This window comes from Martes martes (assembly GCF_963455335.1).
Source record: "Martes martes genome assembly, chromosome: 13".
NCBI lineage: Eukaryota > Metazoa > Chordata > Mammalia > Carnivora > Mustelidae > Martes > Martes martes.
In genome coordinates this window covers 41,458,104-41,462,773 of record NC_137901.1, presented here as the reverse complement: position 1 = coordinate 41,462,773, position 4,670 = coordinate 41,458,104, and positions in this window count along the sequence as shown.

The following is a 4,670-nucleotide window of genomic DNA, read 5'->3' as shown; positions in this document are numbered from 1 at the left end:
ATTAATTATAAGTATAATTATGATAATATTAGTGTTAGTTCTATTATAGTATTATAAACAGTATTAAACTAGGAAAAAACTATGTCTTCATGTAATATGTAAATAATTGTTTCATTCCTTAACTTAGCTATACTATATTTGAGAAAATTCCCAATAGTGTGTTATAAGCCCCATCCTTTCAAATATCCTAAATTCACCATCCAATTCTATCCCATTCGTATATGATAGTATAATAAAATTTTAGAAAAATGGATAATAAAATATTATTTTGTAATTCAGACTCTAAAAATCAGTCATATTTTATAAAAACAATTTTGCTAAGGTTTATAAGGTTTATATTGATCATAAATAAAATCTCAATTTGGATTTTTTTTTCTGAGCAAAAGCCACTCTTTTTTTAATTTATTTTAATTAATTTTTAAAATTTAAATTCAATTAGTACATCGTTAGTTTTTGATGGCATGTTCAGTGATTCATTAGTTTTTGTGTAAACCCAGTGCTCATCACATCATGTGCCATCAAAGCAGACAGTTTGATAGCTTTGCCAATTATTGATATGATCTCATGTTCAATTTCAAGACAAATGAAAATCAGTTGTAAATGAAAAAAATTCAGAGTGCCTGGGTGGCTCAGTGGGTTAAGCTTCTGACTCTTGATTTCAGCTCAGGTCATGAACTCAGGGTTGTGAGATCAAGCCCTGAGTCGTGCTCTGAGCTCAGCAGGGAGTCTGCTTGAGATTCTCTCCTTCCCCCCAACTCATGCTCTCTTTCTTTTTCTCTAAAATAAATAAGTAAATTGTTATAAAATTCAGATGGGTTTTATTCAATAGAAAGCTATCTAATTTAACCACACCAAGGTAAGTTCATAAAGTTGATCAACATATTACATGCATTTATTTAATGAAGTATTGCCTTCCTAGATATTTTCCTTTTCCAGAGTTCCTGGAAATAACTAAAAGCATACTTAATTTTTTTAAAAGAACAAAACATAACATAACAACCAAACAATCAAACCAACAAAAATCTTGCCTTCCAAAGAGTATCACTGTAAAAATAAACACCAAACTACTCTGTTCTCTTTTGTTGCTCCTCTAAGAGGCATTATATTGATTTATGGAACTACAGTACATTAAAATAGTAACTAAAATACTTTGTACTGATTTTTTAATTAAGATATAATTGACATAATATTGGCCAGTATTTTGGTGAGAATTTTCGCATCTGTGTTCATCAAAGATATTGGTCTGTAATTCTCTTTTTTGGTGGGATCCTTGTCTGGTTTTGGGATCAAGGTGATGCTGGCCTCATAGAATGAGTTTGGAAGTTTTCCTTCCATTTCTATTTTTTGGAACAGTTTCAGGAGAATAGGAATTAATTCTTCTTTAAATGTTTGGTAGAATTCCCCTGGGAAGCCGTCTGGTCCTGGACTTTTGTTTGTTTGGAGATTTTTGATGACTGTTTCAATCTCCTTACTGGTTATGGGTCTGTTCAGGTTATCTATTTCTTCCTGGTTCAGTTGTGGTAGTTTATACGTCTCTAGAAATGTATCCATTTCTTCCAGATTGTCAAATTTGTTGGCGTAGAGTTGCTCATAGTATGTTCTTATAATTGTTTGTATTTCTTTGGTGTTGGTTGTGATCTCTCCTCTTTCATTCATGATTTTATTTATTTGCGTCCTTTCTCTTTTCTTTTTGATAAGTCTGGCCAGGGGTTTGTCAATCTTAGTAATTCTTTCAAAGAACCAGCTCCTAGTTTTGTTGATTTGTTCTATTGTTTTTTTAGTTTCTATTTCATTGATTTCTGCTCTGATCTTTATGATTTCTCTTCTCCTGCTGGGTTTAGGCTTTCTTTGTTGTTCTCTCTCCAGCTCCTTTAGGTGTAGGGTTAGGTTGTGTATTTGAGACCTTTCTTGTTTCTTGAGAAAGACTTGTACCACTATATATTTTCCTCTCAGGACTGCCTTTGTTGTGTCCCACAGATTTTGAACCGTTGTGTTTTCATTATCATTATCAAAAAACTGAAAATAGAGCTACCCTATGACCCAGCAGTTGCACTACTGGTTATTTATCCTAAAGATACAAACGTGGTGCTCCGAAGGGGCACGTGCACCCGAATGTTTATAGCAGCAATGTCCACAATAGCCAAACTGTGGAGAGAGCCTAGATGTCCATCAACAGATGAATGGATAAAGAAGATGTGGTATATATACACAATGGAATACTATGCAGCCATCAAAAGACATGAAATCTTGCCATTTGCGACGACGTGGATGGAACTAGAGGGTATCATGCTTAGCGAAATAAGTCAATCGGAGAAAGACAACTATCATATGATCTCCTTGATATGAGGAAGTGGAGATGCAAGGTGGGGGGGGGTTGGGGGGAGGTAGGAAAAGAAAAAATGAAAAGATGGGATTGGGAAGGAGACAAACCATAAAAGACTCAATCTCAAAAAACAGACTGAGGGTTGCTGGGGGGAGGGGGGACGGGAGAGGGTGGTGGGGAATTGGACATTGGGGAGGGTATGTGCTATGATGAGTGCTATGAAATGTGTAAACCTGGAGACTCACAGACCTGTACCCCTGGGGATAAAAATACATTATATGTTTATTAAAATAAAAAAATTAAAAAAAGATATAATTGACATAATATTGTATTAAATTCAGTTGTATAATATAAAGATTTGATATTTGTATATACTGCAAAATGATCACCACAGTAAGTCTAGTTTCTCCCATCACCATAAAATGTTTCATAATATGCAATACAATATTATTGACAATTGTCACATTATATACTGATGACTTATTTATTTTATGACTTGGGAGTTTGTACCTTTTGACCCTTTCTTTCATTCACCCACTCCTCAACCACCCTCCTCTCTGGCAACCATAAATCTGTTCTCTGCATTTATACATTTGGTTTTACTTTGTTTTGTTTATTTGTTTTTTTTTTTTTCCCAGATTCCACATATAGTTGAAATCATAGGATATTTGTCTTTCTTTGTCTGACTTAATTCACTTAGCATAATATCCACAATTTCCATCCATGTTATTACAAATGGAAGATTTAATTCTTTTTCTATGGCTGAGTAGTTTTCACATGCACATGTGTGTGTGTGTGTGTGTAAGTGCATCACATCTTTATCCTATCAGATTTTTATACATTCCATCCATCAGTGGACATTTTGGTTGTTTCCATATCTTGGCTATCGTGAATAATGCTGCAAAGAACACAGGGAGGCACATATCTTTTTAAATTAGTGTTATTGTTTCCTTTGAATAAATACCTGGAAATAGAATTCCTGGATCATATGGTAGTCCTATTTTTAGTTTTTTGAAGAACTGCTATGCTATTTTCCATTAGTGGCTATAGAGATTTACATTCACATTGACAGAGATAAGGGTTCTCTTTTCCTCACATCATTGCCAACACTTGTTATTTCTTGTCTGCCTTTTTTTTTTTTTTTTAAGTTAAGTAATCCCCACGCCCAGCATGGAGACCAATGCAGAGCTTGAACTCACGACCCTGAGGTCAAGATCTGAGCTGAGATCAAGAGTCATACACTCAAACCACTGAGCTACCCAGGTGCCCCTCTTGTTGTTTTAATAATAGCCATTCCGACAGGTGTGAGGTGGTATCTCACTGTGGTTTAGATTTGCATGTCCCTGATGATTAGTGATGTTGAGCATATTTTCATGTACTTATTTATGATCTGTAGGTTGTACTGAGTTTTTTGTAAAAAATAACAACAAAAACTTCACAGATATCTCTGGAAATCACACTTCTTATAATAACTATAACTAACTTTACAGAGGCAAAACCTTCACATGTTTATGTTGTTTATGTTTAATACTCTGAAGAGTTACAGGTATTTTAAGATAGCTTTGAATCTAATAATAAATGCTGAAAAATAAAGGTGAAGAAACATTTATTTCTGATAAATTATAAAGAGTTAAAATCCTTAAATTAAACAATCTTAAACAATCAGAAAGCTGTCCACATAATAACTAATCAAGTAAAAATATTATGTAGCACAATTTTGATCTAAATATCTAAAACTTTTAATTTCATTTTCAATTTTATTTATCAATTTTTTTTAATGTTTAAAGGAAGAATATATTTTCCAAACTGTCCTCAACAGGACTTTTTACTATACATGCTCTTTCTGAAACTTGCCATCGCCATTAAACAGGATAATCTGTTTCTCTCCTTTTATATATAGGAGGCCTGATGGTGGAAATATTCTTGCAAAGACTGAAACTACAGCTTCAATTTTGTCCTCTTCTGCTGGTCTTTCATGTTCTAGTTACAGTGTCTTCCTTCTCTTTTCCATCACCTCATTTTCCTGTTTTCCTTGTTCTATAAAGGGTTGATGCTGATGACCCAGAAACAGGTGCACTGATCATAACTGGCTTCCCCCTAGCAGTGTGCATTGCCTTAAATCATAGATGTTGAACATGTACTGAACTCTATCAGTCATCATTTCCACCTTGGTTTTTTGTATCAGATAAGTGCATGCTCAATCACGCAACATTCATTGTACAGTGTAATACAGTGTGGAATTTAACTTTTAAGTTATTAATAAGGGGAGTCTAAAATTGATCATCAATTTTTTCAACTAAATTGTCCTTAATATAATGGGAATAGTTTTGTGATTTAGTGCAGAATT